We start from the raw sequence: 15,123 nt of genomic DNA, 5'->3' as shown, positions 1-15,123 counted from the left end.
TCATTACTCATGACTGAGATTTATTATAGTAAAAGGATACAGAGCAAAATCAGCAAAGGGAAAAGGCACAAGGGGTGGGGACTGCAGTCTGGAGGAAACTAGGTGCAAACTTCCAACAGTCCTCTCTCAGAGGAGTCACACGGGATGCATTTAATTCCTCCAGCAGTGAGTTGTGACAACACATGTGAAGTGTTGTCTATCAGGGAAGCTCATTAGAGACTCAGTGCCCAAGGTTTTCACTGGGGGCTAATTACACAGGCATCCTCTGTCTAGTGTTTAGCAAAATTCTAGAAAACAGGTGTTGAGCATAAATGAGATTATTTTGATGAACAGTCTAGGTACAGTGAACCATTCTAATCAGAGAGTGGTGGGAACCCTCCTGAAATCCAGTTTCCAGATGCTACGGAGGACCAGCCTTGCAAGCAGGACCTTCTAAGGAAAGCAGTCCCAGGCCTGCTATATTAACTTTTGAGAATTTACATTTTTAACAAGTTTCCAAGTCGTGCTGGTGTTGCTCTTTGGGGACCACACTTTGAGAAGCACTGGTTTAGAATAAGCCCCAGAGAGGAAGCAGTCAGGTGTGGGGCAGGGGCTTTCTCCTTGTGGCCTTTCACTTTTTATAGGGGAGGGAAATCTTTCTTGAAATCCCCTATAGACCTCTCTTTATGTTCCTTTGTCCGGAACTTGTTCACATGCCCACCGCAAAGCTAATCATTGGCTTAATGCACTATGATTCACCTCCCGAAGGTGGACAAATGACAATCCAACCAAAGTTAAATTTCTGTCACAGAATCAATACATAGAGTTTCTATCTCCAGAACTTAGCCAAGTCTGTCTTCTCTCTTCAACCTCACAACCTGTAAGGTGAATGGGAGCAGGAATCTTTAGGTTGACAGAGCCCTTTCCAGTGTCTGTTGTGATCTCCTGACAGTTGGCAAAGTATTCTTCCCTGATCTCACTGCTGGCCTTGCTCTTCTACCTGGGGGAGAGGGTCACATCTGAACCATCTGAGCAATTGGCTCAGCCTTTCTTTAATACTTTGTTTAACAGGACCTGACTTAATGGTGGAGCTCCTTAACTAAGTTTTATTCTTCTCTAGAAAGGTTTCTGTGAACACATAATCACAGTTAAATATTTACTCTCTCTAAATATTAGAATTGAAATGAGTCCAGCCCACGAACCTCAGCTTCCAAATTAAGAGAGTAATCTGAAATAATTAATGACAAATGATCTCAGTCTCTTATTTTTATCATTTACCAACATGTTTCAAGTGCTTCACTAACATATTAATATTTTTCATATCCTACCTCAGTTGCATTATATTGGGTTTAGTAGGGTGGGGTAGTTTCCTCAAGGCCACACAATGAAGCAAGAGTCATGAAGTTTCAGAATGCCTACCCCAGAAATATTCTATAGGGATAAACCATGTGTGTCATCACTCAGAGAATCTGAAGATCACTTCCCTAGCAAATAACCACTCCGTAAATTAAGAATCAATACCACAGTAGCTCTAGCCTTTATATTGTGATTCCTAGTATGAACTGAGCTGCCAAGAAATAACCCAGAAACACTGTAAAGTCCTAGAAAGGCTGATCCCACTAAATTATCCTGACTGCCCTTCCAGTCTCATTCTCTTGGCCTCCTTTAACTTGAAGACAAACATTACTCATTATCTCTAGTAAAGTGGGCCTGGGGATATGAATTTTACAATGTCAGAGATTACTCTATGACTTCCCTCAAAGACAAAGATATTGAAGGGATAGGCAGCATGGAAGGTAATGATGACTGCTCGTATTTTGAAAAATAGGTCTAGTTGTACAGTGTTATAATAAAACAGACACAAATTAACTCCTGAAGCCTCTGAAGAAGGGAAAGATTATACGGTCACAGACTCAGATAAATGTTTAGATAACTAGGAAGGAATATACTTTGCTTACCAAAGATGTACCTCTTTTTAAAGAGAATCTGATTAATTCCTTAAAAACTCTTTCTAGCTTATAACAAGAGGCCACAATGATCAAATTAGAGGTGTTAACAATAAAAATAAAACATCCTAAGTCAATTTACTTTTTTTCCACTTGAATTTCCAAATATACAACTGAAAGCTGAACTGGTGTTTGCTCTCTGTCCTCACAATGAAGTAGGCTGCTAAATCAAACCACAGAGAAGAAACATGGGCTTCAGTTCCTAGGAGAGATTCTTCTTTTTTTTTTTTAACATCTTTATTGGAGTATAATTGTTTTACAATGTTGTGTTAGTTTCTGCTGTAAAACAAAGTGAATCAGCTATATGTATACACATATCCCCATTCTTGCGTCTCCCTCCCACCCTCCCTATCCCACCCCTCTATGTGGACACAAAGCACCGAGCTGATCTCCCTGTGCTATGCAGCTGCTTCCCACTAGCTATCTGTGTTACATTTGGTAGTGTATATATGTCAGTGCTACTCTCTCACTTCGTCCCAGCTTACCCTTCCCCCTCCCCGTGTCCTCAAGTCCATTCTCTACATCTGTGTTTTTATTCCTGTCCTGCCCCTAGGTTCATCAGAACCATATTTTTTAGATTCCATATATATGTGTTAGCATATGGCATTTGTTTTTCTCTTCTGACTTACTTCACTCTGTATAACAGACTCTAGGTCCATCCACCTCACTACAAATAACTCAATTTCATTTCTTTTTTATGGCTGAGTAATATTCCATTGTATATATGTGACACGTCTTCTTTATCCATTCATCTGTCAATGGACACTTAGGTTGCTTCCATGTCCTGGCTATTGTAAATAGTGCTGCAGTGAATATTGTGGTACATGTCTCTTTTTGAATTATGGTTTTCTCAAGGTATATGCCTAGTAGTGGAATTGCTGGGTCATATGGTAGTTCTATTTTTAGTTTTTTAAGGAACCTCCATACTGTTCTCCATAGTGGCTGTATCAATTTATACTCCCACCAACAGTGCAAGAGGGTTCCCATTTCTCCACACTCTCTTCAGCATTTATTGTTTGTAGATTTTTTGAGGAACTCCATTCTGACTGGTGTGAGGTGATACTTCACTGTGGTTTTGATTTGCATTTCTCTAATGATTAGCAATGTTGAGCATCGTTTCATGTGTTTGTTGGCCATCTGTATATCTTCTTCGGAGAAATGTCAATTTAGATCTTCTGCCCAGTTTTGGATTGGTTTCTGTTTTTTTGATATTGAGCTACATGACCTGCTTGTATATTTTGGAGATTAATCCTTTGTCAGTGGCTTCATTAACAAATATTTTATCCCATTCTGAGGGTTGTCTTTTTGTATTGTTTATGGTTTCCTTTGCTGTGCAAAAGCTTTTAAGTTTCATTAGGTCCCATTTGTCTATTTTTGTTTTTATTTCCCTTTCTCTAGGAGGTGGGTCAAAAAGGATCTTGCTGTGATTTATGTCATAGAGTGTTCTGCCTATGTTTTCCTCTAAGAGTTTGATAGTGTCTGGCTTACATGTAGGTCTTTAATCCATTTTGAGTTTATTTTTGTGTATGGTGTTAGGAAGTGTCCTAATTTCATTCTTTTACATGAAGTTGTCCAGTTTTCCCAGCACCACTTACTGAAGAGGCTGTCTTTTCTCCATTGTATATTCTTGCCTCCTTTATCAAAGATAAGGTGACCAAATGTGTAGGTTTATCTCTGGGCTTTCTATCCTGTTCCATTTATCTATATTTCTGTTTTTGTGCTGATACCATACTGGCTTGATTACTGCAGCTTTGTAGTATAGTCTGAAGTCAGGGAGCCTGATGCCTCCAGCTCCATTTTTCTTTCTCAAAATTTCTTTGGCTATTCACCTGTGAAGCCATCTGGTCCTGGGCTTTTGTTCGTTGGAAGATTTTTCATCACAGTTTCAATTTTGGTGCTTGTGATTGGTCTGTTCCTATTTTCTATTTCTTCCTGGTTCAGTCTTGGAAGGTTGTACTTTTCTAGGAATTTGTCCATTTCTTCCAAGTTGTCCATTTTGTTGGCATATAGTTGCTTTTAGTAATCTCTCATGATCCTTTGTATTTCTGCAGTGTCAGTTGTTACTTCTTTTTCATTTCTAATTCTATTGATTTGAGTCTTCTCCCTTTTTTTCTTGATGAGTCTGGCTAATGGTTACCACTTTTCTTTATCTTCCCAAAGAACCAGATTTTAGTTCTAGTGATCTTTGCTACTGTTTCCTTCATTTCTTTTTCATTTATTTCTGATCTGATCTTTGTGATTTCTTTCCTTCTGCTAACTTTTTTTGTTGTTCTTCTTCTTCTTTCTCTAATTGCTTTAGGTGTAAGCTTAGGTTGTTTATTTGAGATTTTTCTTGTTTCTTGAGGTAGGATTGTATTGCTATAAACTTCCCTCTTAGAACTGCTTTTGCTGCATCCCATAGGTTTTGGGTCGTCGTGTTTTCATTGTCATTTTTTTCTAGGTATTTTTTGATTTCCTCTTTGATTTCTTCAGTGATCTCTTGGTTATTAAGTAGTGTATTGTTTAGCCTCCATGTATTTGTATTTTTTCCTGTAATTGGAATCTAGTCTCATAGCGTTGTGGTCGGAAAAAATACTTGATACGATTTCAATTTTCTTAAATTTACTGAGGCTTGATTTATGACCCAAGATATGATCTATCCTGGAGAATGTTCCATGAGTACTTGAGAAGAAAGTGTTATGTTGTTTTTGAATGGAATGTCCTATAAATATCAATTAACTACATCTGGTCTAATGTGTCATTTAAAGCTTGCATTTCCTTATATGTTTTCATTTTGGATGATCTGCCCATTGGTGAAAGTGGGGTGTTAAAGTCCCCTACAATGATTGTGTTACTGTCGATTTCTCTTTTTATGGCTGTTAACATTTGCCTTATGTACTGAGGTGTTCCTATGTTGGGTGCATAAATATTTACAGTTGTTATATCTTCTTCTTGGATCGATCCCTTGATCATTATGTAGTGTCCTTCTTTGTCTCTTGTATTAGTCTTTATTTTAAAGTCTATTTTGTCTGATATGAGAATTGCTACTCCAGCTTTCTTTCGATTTCCATTTGCATGGAATGTCTTTTTCCATCCCCTCATTTTCAGTCTGCATGCATCCCTAGGTCTGAAGTGTGTCTCTTGTAGACAGCATATATACAGGTCTTATTTTTGTATACATTCAGCCAGTCTGTGTCTTTTGGTTGGAGCATTTAATCCATTTACATTTAAGGTAATTATCAGTATATATCTTCCTATTACCATTTTCGTAATTGTTTTGGGTTTGTTTTTGAAGGTCTTTTCCTTTTCTTGTGTTTCCTGCCTAGAGAATTTCCTTCAGCATTTGTTGTAAGGCTGGTTTGGTGGTGCTGAATTCTCTTAACTTTTGCTTGTCTGGAAAGGTTTTAATTTCTCCATTGAATCTGAATGAGATCCTTGCTGGGTAGAGTAATGTTGGTTCTATGTTTTTCATCACTTTAAATACGTCCTTTCATCACTTTAAATACGTCCTGCCACTCCCTTCTGGCTTACAGAGTTTACGCTGAAAGATCAGCTGTTAACCTTATGGGGATTCCCTTATATGTTATTTGTTTCTTTTCCCTTGCTGCTTTTAATATTTTTTCTTTGAATTTAATTTTTCTTTTTGAATTTAATTTTTGATAGTTCGATTAATATGTGTCTTGGCATGTTTCTCCTTGGATTTATCCCGTATGGGACTCTCTTCACTTCCTGGACTTGATTGACTATTTCCTTTCCCATGTTAGGGAAGTTTTTGACTATAATCTCTTCAGATATTTTCTCAATTCCTTTCTTTTTCTCTTCTTCTTCTGGAACCCCTATAATTCGAATGTTGGTGCATTTAATGTTGTCTCAGAGGTCTCTTTGACTGTCCTCAATTCTTTTCATTCTTTTTTCTTTATTCTGCTCTACAACAGTTATTTCCACTATTTTATCTTCCAGGTCACTTATCCATTCTTCTGCCTCAGTTATTCTGCTATTGATTCCCTCCAGAGAATTTTTAATTTCATTTATTGCATTGTTCATCATTGTTTGTTTGCTCTTTAGTTCTTCTAGGTCCTTGTTAAACGTTTCTTGTATTTTTTCCATTCTATTTCCAAGATTTTGGTTCATCTTTACTATCATTACTCTGAATTCTTGTTCAGGTAGACTGCCTATTTCCTCTTCATTTGTTTGGTCTGGTGGGTTTTTACCTTGCTCCTTCATCTGCCACATTTTTCTGTCTCCCTATTTTGTTTAACTTACTGTGTTTTGGGGTCTCCTTTTCTCAAGCTGCAGGTTCATAGTTCCCAGTATTTTTGGTGTCTGCCGCCAGTGTGTGAGGTTAGTTCAGTTGGTTGTGTAAGCTTCCTGGTGGAGGGGACTGGTGCCTGTGTTCTGGTGGATGAGGCTGGGTCTTGTCTTTCTGGTGGGCAGGACCACGTCTGGTGGTGTGTTTTGGGGTGTCTGTGAACTTACTGTGACTTTAGGCTGCTTCTCTGCTTTTGGGTGGGGTTTGTGCTCCTGTCTTGCTAGTTGTTTGGCATGGGACATCCAGCACTGGAGCTTGCTGACCATTGGGTGAAACTGGTTCTTTGTGTTGAGACAGAGATATCTGGGAGAACTCTCGCTGATTGATATTACGTGGGGCCAGGATGTCTCTGGTGGTCCAGTGTCCTGGATTCGGCTCTCCCACCTCAGAACCTCAGACCCGACATCCAGCCAGAGAACCAAGACCTTGCCAGCCCACAGCTCAGAAGAAAAGGAAGAAAAGAAAAAAACAACGAAACAGATAGAACCCCAAATCAAATGGTAAAATCAAAACTAAACAGACAAAAATCATACAAATAAACATACACACACAGACTCTTAAAAAGAAAAACAAACAAACAATAGCAAAAAGACTAACAGACAGAACTCTAGGGCAAATGGTAAAAGGAAACCTAAACAGACAAAATCACACAAAGAAACATACACATATATACTCACATAAAGAGAAAAAAGGAAAAGAAATTTTTAAAAATTTTTAATTAAAAATAAAAATAAAAAAAGGAAGAGAACAACCAACCAATAAACAAATCCACCAGTGATAACAAGCACTAGAAACTAAACTAAGATAAACATAAAACCAGAAACAAACCAGACGCAGATAGCAAACCCCAAGTCTATAGTTGCTCCCAAAGTCCACCGCCTCAATTTTGGGAACATTCGTTGTCTATTCAGGTATTCCACAGGTACAGGGCTTATCAAGTTGATTGTGAGGATTAATCTGCTGCTCCTGAGGCTGCACGGAGAAATTTCCCTTTCTCTTCTTTGCTCGCACAGCTCCTGGGGTTCAGCTTTGGTTTTGGCCCTGCCTCTGCGTGTAGGCCGCCCTCAGGCATCTGTTCCCCACCCAGACAGGAGGGGGTTAAAGCAGCAGCTGATTACAGCTCTCTTGCTCACTCAGGCCAGGGAGAAGGAGGGGTATTGTAGTCATAATTGGAATGTGGGGCGAGCCTGCGACAGCAGAGGCCAACATGACTTTGCAACAGCCTGAGGTACACCGTGTTTTCTCCTGGGGAAGTTGTCCCTGGATCATGGGACCCTGGAAGTGGCAGGCTGCACAGGCTCCTGGGGTTTGTGAGTAGTGACCTGTGCTAGCACACAGGATTCTTGGTGGCAGTGGCAGCAGCGTTAGCAGTTCATGCCCAACTCTGGGGTCCGAGCTGAGAGTTGCAGCTCATGCCCATCTCTGGAGCTCACTTAGGTGGTGCTCTGCCTTCTGTGGGCACATGGGGAAGGAATCCCCTCTCCTCGTGCACCCCGAAACAGTGGTCTCTTGACTCTTCAGCAGGTCCAGACTTTTTCCCAGACTCCCTCCCGGATAGCTGTGGTGCACTAGCCCCCTTCAGGCTGTGTTCATGCAGCCAACCCCAGTCCTCTCCCTGGGATCTGACCTCCAAAGCTGAGCTTCAGTTCCCAGCCCCCACCCCCCCTGACAGGTGAGCAGACAAGCGTCTCAGGTTGGTGAGTGCTGGTCAGCACTGATCCTCTGTGTGGGAATCTCTCCGCTTTGCCCTCTTCACCCCTGTTGCTGTGCTCTTCTCTGTGGCTCTGAAGCTTCCCCCCAACCCATGCCCCGTCTCTGCCAGTGAAGGGGTTTCCTAGTGTGTGGAAACTTTTCCTCCTTCACAGCTCCCTCCCAGAGGTGCAGGTCCCATCCCTGTTCTTTTGTCTCTTTTTTCTTTTTTCTTTTGCCCTACCCAGGCACGTGAGGATTTTCTTGCCTTTTGGGAAGTCTGAGGTCTTTTGCTAGCATTCAGTAGGTGTTCCGTAGGAGTTGTTCCACATGTAGATGTATTTCTGATGTATTTGTGGGGAGGACGGTGACCTCCATGTCTTACTCCTCTGCCACCTTGAAGGTTTCTCCTCCTAGGAGGGATTCTTCTAATACAGAGAAACTTTCTGCCAAAGTTAGCAAGTTTTATCTGCTGAGGAAAACCTACTTCAATACCCCAAATCCATAAACCCATTATTTTTCAGTGAAAACTGAGATCTTTCTGCTGTTACCCCAGCACAAAAACTTAAACTTGAAATTAGACTAAACTGGGAGCCTAACCAGAGTCTTGGCTGTGACCTAAGCCAGATTGACAAATACAGAGTGGCACACTTAGGGGTATACTCCTTAAGTTTGTCCATGCAGATATTGCTAATCAGTCAAAGAACTCACAATCCTTCTCAACACAAGGCTCTAGTCATGCATGTGCTGTTCAGTTTGGTAGCCACTAGCCACATGTGGCCACTGAGCACTTGAAATGTGGCTGGTCTGAATTGAGATGTGCTTAAATGTAAGTAAAATCAAATTTTGAATACTTTGCTTTTAAAATTTTATTAATAATTTTATATCTTTTAAAAAAGCTATTTTATTGAAGTATAGTTGATTTACAGTGTTGTGTTAATTTTGACTGTATAGCAAAGTGATTCAGTTATACATATATATACATTCTTTTTCATATTCTTTTCCATTATGGTTTATCACAGGATATTGAATATAGTTCCCTGTGCTATATAGTAGGAGCTTTTTGTTTATCCAGCCTATATATAATAACTTGCATCTGCTAATCCCAAACTCCCAATCCATCCCTCTCCCACCTCTTCTCCCCCTTGGCGACCACAAATCTGTTCTCTATGTCTGTGAGTTTGTTTCTCTTTCATAGATAAGTTCATTTGTGTCATATTTTAGATTCCACATGTAAGTGATATCACATGGTATTTTTCTTTCTCTTTCTCACTTACTTCACTTAGTATGATAATCTCTAGTTGCATCCATGTTGTTGCAAATGGCCCCATTTCATTCTCTTTTATGGCTGAGTAATATTATATATATCTATATATCTATATATCTATATATATATATATCTATCTCACATATTCTTTATCCATTCATCTGTCAATGGACTTTAGGTCATTTCCATTGTGAATAGTGCTGCTATGAACATAGGGGTGCATGTATCTTTTTGAATTATAGTTTTGTCTGGATATATGCCCAGTAGTGGGATTGCTGGATCATATGGTAACTCTGTTTTTAGATTTTTAAGGAACCTCCTCCTTTTCCATAGTGGCTGCACCAATTAATTTTATGTCTTAAAGGTTTCAGATATATTGAGTTAAATTATACGTATTTAATATATATTGAGTTAATTTATATATGTATAAATTAACCTGTTTCTTTCTACCTTTTTTTTAAAAATAATGACTTCTAGAAAATTTTAAATTATATATGAAAATGAATACTCACGTATATGGTCAAATGATCTTTGAGAAGGCTGCCAAGGTTCTACAATGGGGAAAGGACAGTCTTTTCAACAAATGGTGCTGGGAAAACTGGATATCTACATGCAAAAAAAAAAAAAAAATAAAGAATGAAGAAGGACCCTTACCTTACATCATATCCAAAAATTAACTCGAAAGAGATTAAAGACCTAAACAAAAGACCTGAAACTGTAAAACTCCTAGAAGAAAATAGAGGAGGAAAGCTTTATGATATTGCACTTGCCAATGATTTCTTGGATATGATACCAAAAGCGCAGGCAACAAAAGCAAAAATAGACAAATGAGACTACATCAAGCTTAAAAATTTCGGCATAGCAAAGGAAACAACAGAGTGAAAAGGCAACCTATGGAATGGGAGAAAAATGTGCAAATTATTTACCTGATAAAGGGTTAATAAATATCCAGAATATATAAAGAACTCCTACAACTCAACAACCACAAAACAAACAATCCAATTTAGAAATGGACAAAAGACTTGAACAGACTTTTCTGCAAAGAAGATTTGCAGATGGCCAAGAAGTATATGAAGAGATGCTCAACTTCCCTAATCATTAGGGAAATGCAAATCAAAACCACAATGAGATACCTCCTCAAACGTGTTAGGATGGCTACTGTCCAGAAAAAAATAGAAAATAACAAGTATTGAAGATGATGTGGAGAAATTGGAACCTTTATGCACTGTGAGTGGAAGTGTCAAATGGTACAGCCACGGTGGAAAACAATATGGAAGTTCCTCAGAAAATTAAAAGTAGAATTACCTTGTGATCCAGCAATCTCACTTCTGAGTATATATCCAAAAGAACTGAAAGTAGTATCTTGAAGAGATATTTGCAGACTTATGTTTATTGCAGCATTACTCACATCAGCCAAGATGTGGAAGCAACACAAATGTCCATCGATGAATGAATGGATAAAGAAAATGTGGTCTATACATAAAATAAAATATTATGCATCTTTTAAAAAGGAAGGAAATCCTGTCACTTGCTCCCACATGCATAAACCTCAAGGATATTATACAAAGTTAAGCAAGCTGGTCACCAAAGGACAAACACTATATGATTCCACTCATAGGAAGTGTCTAAAGCAGTCCAAATAATAGAAACTGATAGTAGAAAAGAGTTTGCTAAAGACTGGAAGAGGAGGAAGGGGGAATTAATGTTCAATGGGTATAAGTTTCAGTTTTTCAAGATGAAAAATTCTGGACATCTGTTGTAGAAGAAGGTACATATAGCTTACTGTACTGTACACTTAAAATGGTTAAGAGAGTAAATTTTATGTTACATGTTTTTTTACCACAAACTTTTCAAAAGCACATATGGCTCACATTTATGTCTCTCTTATTTCTATGAGACCACAGTGCTCCAGATAGCCACTGCCTGTCAGTCAGAGCTGGCACACAGGATGAAAACTAATAGCCATGCCAGCCCTGAGCAGGGGTGCCCTGTTTTCCAAGATATGGATTTAAATTGAGATTTTCCACTTGACTTTTCAAAGCATGTTTTATTAGAACAGCTGGTTACAAAGCATTTTTCGAATCTAAAACTGAAGGATAACAGCTCCATAGCAAATAACTTTGTAATTTGGGGACCAAATCATAGATTACAGGGACAACAAAAAAGACGTTAAGGTTCATTAGCCAGAGACTTCATACTTTATTGACTAGGGAGCTTAGGCCCAGGCAGTGAGAAGCTTTCCTAAAGTCACACAGGGCTCTGAGAACCCAGAAACCCCATTCCCACTATTCCCACTGCGACCCCAGCAATGCATCACTGTCTTGCTTCTTTCTAATTGTTCACCAGGTGGTTTTGTAACACACTGTACTTTTCTCAACTTAGAGCCAGAGTCCTTCCCGTGGGCTTTGCTTAATCATCCTGTAGCCCTTTCACTCTCTGAGTCCTTTTAAGGAACCAAAGAACAGACGCAGTTTATCTTTCTACCATCTCTTTACCTTCCTGCCTCCCTGGTAGTAAAAGAAGGAAATTCATATAGTTGTGTCCCTTTACAGACTTAGAGCATCAATAGGGACTGTTATGTTTTCCAATAAAATATTTTCCCTGCAACTAAACCATATTAAATGAAAGGGGAAATACAGGTCTCATTCCTTAACGTTTTTCCCTTCTATCAGAATAAGTTTCTACCCATGCAAGTGAATGACCTACTGCAATGTTTCCAGTGGTTCCCTCGGCAACAACTCTGTCGCAAACTTTCTTCAAACACAAACTTCCTTCTATTAAAGGGACTGTGTCCATTTCTATCAAAGAAAACTTTTTATAGTAACATTTTAAACAGCTTAGAACAGGTTTGGGACTAGTTTTTTTGGTTGTTGTTGGTTTTTTTTTTTTTACTGGTTTCATCCCATTTATTTTGTCAGGACCTGGAGACCTGAAGATCTGTATTCCTTAGAAGAATAGAGACGTTTCTCTCACCTTGTTTCCCTTTGGACTAATTATCTAGGACGGTCCTTTCTGTGCCAAATAAGGCTTGATCGGTTTGGCAGGAGACACTTGGGACACTGTTGGCTGGGACTCAGAAATGGAGTTAGGAGTAAGGGGCAAATTTTTTTTTAAAGGAACAAAGCTTAGGTATTTTTTAAGATGCTGATTTAGTGGGTTATTGAAAATGCTGCCCACATAGCCTTTTAACCCTCAAAGATATCAGATAACTTTTTTCTTGCAGTGAGATGAAGTGGCTGTCATTATCTCCGAAGGTCTGTATCATATTGGAATCTGTCAGTGCAGGTCAGGGAGTCCGCGGTGCTCTGGGCCCAGCTCCGGGACTGAATTACATTTCTCCGGCACAATGGCTGCAGAATGGGTGGGTGCTTTGTCATTTAAACTGCATAAAGAGGCAGAAATTGATTTTTATTGTGGATCTTCATATCTAATAAAGCTCCAAGGGGCTCTTTTCTTCTCCGATTGAATAGCCATTGAATGCTTTCAATCTAGTTCTGTGTTTCATGCCTAAACTGAATAGCGGGAAGGCAGAAAATAGATGGGGGAAAAGAGGCCAAGTCACTTTCCAGATTGAAAAGGATATGGCAGAGAAATAAATAAAAAAAAATAAAATAAAATAAGACTATTTGGAAGAGCATTTAAGTGGAAAGGGGAACTTTCTTGATGCTCTGGGGGGAAAATTGCTTTTTGACGTGTGTGTTCGTGTGTGTGTATGTGTGTGTGTGTCTGCATACACACGCACACATGTGCAAATCCACTTATAGATGTGTGTGGGCAATTGGAGTACTTTATGCGCACCTGTAAAAACCTATTTGGGGTCAACTGGACCAGAGCTAAAGTGCAAACCACAGTTTAGCTCTTAAAGCCCACACTGCCTGTCTCCAGGCCCCTGGCCCAAAGAAATCTCAGCCAGAAAAGGCTCCTGATGAGGAGGCTTGGCTTGCGGGGGCGGGGGTGGGAGGGGGGCGAGGGAGGAATGTGCTATTTTCCCTCCTGTGAAAGATCCCCCACTCAAGATTCTTGTCTTATGCATGCAGAAGTCAGGTAATCTTGTAATCTAATAATCCATTTCCACTGCTGAATCCTGACTTCCCTCCTTGCAAAGGGCTTTCTAGGACCCACAGTCACTAGGGCTTCTGAATTGTCACCCAAATCAATCTTTTAAAAGCAGCCTGCATCTTAAGAGCTCTGTGAGTATTTGTGCTTTCCACTGTGGACCTCAATATCCAGCTCAACAAATGTGTACTCGATGCCTTCTCTCTACACGGGTCTACACTAACGATACAATCCTCTCTGGTGTGGATATCCAACTTTTGATGTTTGCCTCCCAGAATCCATTCTACTTTCTTTTGGTGAGAGCCCCCAGCGTTCATTCAGGGATCTGCCTCCTCTCTCAGGACAGTGATCTGAATGTGATCTCTTCTGTCTCCAACCCGCAGAAAAGTAGCCAATTATTTTCCCCAGCCATTTTGATGGGCCAGGGGGAAGCCAGTGACCTAAACTCATCTAATCAGAATAACATATTTTCAGGAGGGAGAAGAAAAAGAGATGCTCTTGTTCTGAACTAGAATCTGGGACACTGGGAGGCTGGAACTGCTGCCACCAAGTTGACCCCACAAGGGGAAAGCCTCCCTGAGAATAGAACCATCACACAGAGGAGAGCAGAGCCCAGCTGAGAGCTGGAGCAAAATCAGGAATCCCTGGATCCAGCTTTACCTGAAGCTAACATATCTCTACACGTTCTATATAAAAGAGCTGATATGTTTCATTTGCACCCAATTCAGTTTGCTTTAGGTTTTTATCCCTTGCAAAGAAAAAAGAAGACTATACTTATAAACTAGGTAACTACTATTTGTACAAAGTTTTTAGGATTCAGTTTAGAAAGTCCTTTTCACATACATAACCTCATTTAATGTAATCATGTATCAATAAATATCTTCATGGGGTAGAATTTTTATACATATAAGCCTCAAAAAAATCTCTTTTCAGCTAAAACTGCCACATTTCAGAAGTGATTCTACTGAGATCTAGAGAGAGGTTAAGTGACATCCCAATTTGGAGCATCAAAAAATTCAGCATTCTAAAACCAGACTCAGTCCCCTCAGTCTTGGCCCTGCTCCTGTGAGCTCTATCTCAGATGGGCACACCCAACCACCTAGAAGCCTAAGTCAGAAGCCCAGGAGCAAACCAAGACTCCTTTTGGGGCATCTCCAACGTCCAAAGGTCACCAAATCCCTAGGTTCTACCTCCTTAATGGCCCTGGGATCTGCCTCTCCCTTCATTTTCACGATCACACAGATGCTTTCTTCCTGCTCAGATTCCACGGGTGACCTTCGAACCACCGTCCTCTCTCCACCTCACCCCCTCTGCTCCATCCTTCTCACTGCTTTTGGAGAAAGGTTTCTGCAACTGAACCCTAGTCTGGTGACTGCTGCACTTAAACTCCTTCCCTGGCATTTACCTAAAACTTACTCCCTGGCACAATGTTTTTCTAACTATCATGCCCCAGCACACACACACACACACACACACACACACACACACACACACACACGCACAGTCATTGAATCAAAATATTCAATATAATATTTCTTGCTATGTGAAATATTCTCTGATGTTTTTCATTCTACTCCATTCTATACTTCCCTTTAAAATGTTGTTCATGGTTCTCTCAATCAGGGGTTCTTAACACGAGGCCAAAGGGTACTTTCATGGGGGCTGTGAATATAATTCGGGGGGGGGGTTATACTTTATAAGAGGAAAACTTACATCTTCATTTTCACTAGCTGAAACTGAACTGTAATGTTTCCTTCCATTACTAATGCAGATGGCAGACCACAGTAGTATTAGCCGTACCTGTGACTGTGTGACTCAGAAACTCACAGATATGTCTA

At 39.9% G+C, this 15,123-nt stretch overlaps 1 long non-coding RNA gene across 1 annotated transcript in view; it reads right to left on the bottom strand.

Annotated features, from left to right (window-relative positions):
- LOC309659449 overlaps window positions 1–14,766 on the bottom strand; it is a 34,440-nt gene extending 19,674 nt beyond the window's left edge. Inside the window, exon 1 of the long non-coding RNA XR_014262814.1 lies at window positions 9,742–14,766. This is a non-coding gene — a long non-coding RNA (uncharacterized lncRNA). The remainder of the gene's footprint in view (window positions 1–9,741) is intronic.
- Window positions 14,767–15,123: the final 357 nt, after the last annotated feature.

Source organism: Balaenoptera physalus (genome assembly GCF_965194825.1).
Source record: "Balaenoptera physalus genome assembly, chromosome: 4".
Taxonomy (NCBI): Eukaryota; Metazoa; Chordata; class Mammalia; order Artiodactyla; family Balaenopteridae; genus Balaenoptera; species Balaenoptera physalus.
The sequence above is the reverse complement of the archived record's forward strand: the minus strand, read 5'-3'. Positions and strand labels throughout refer to the sequence as shown.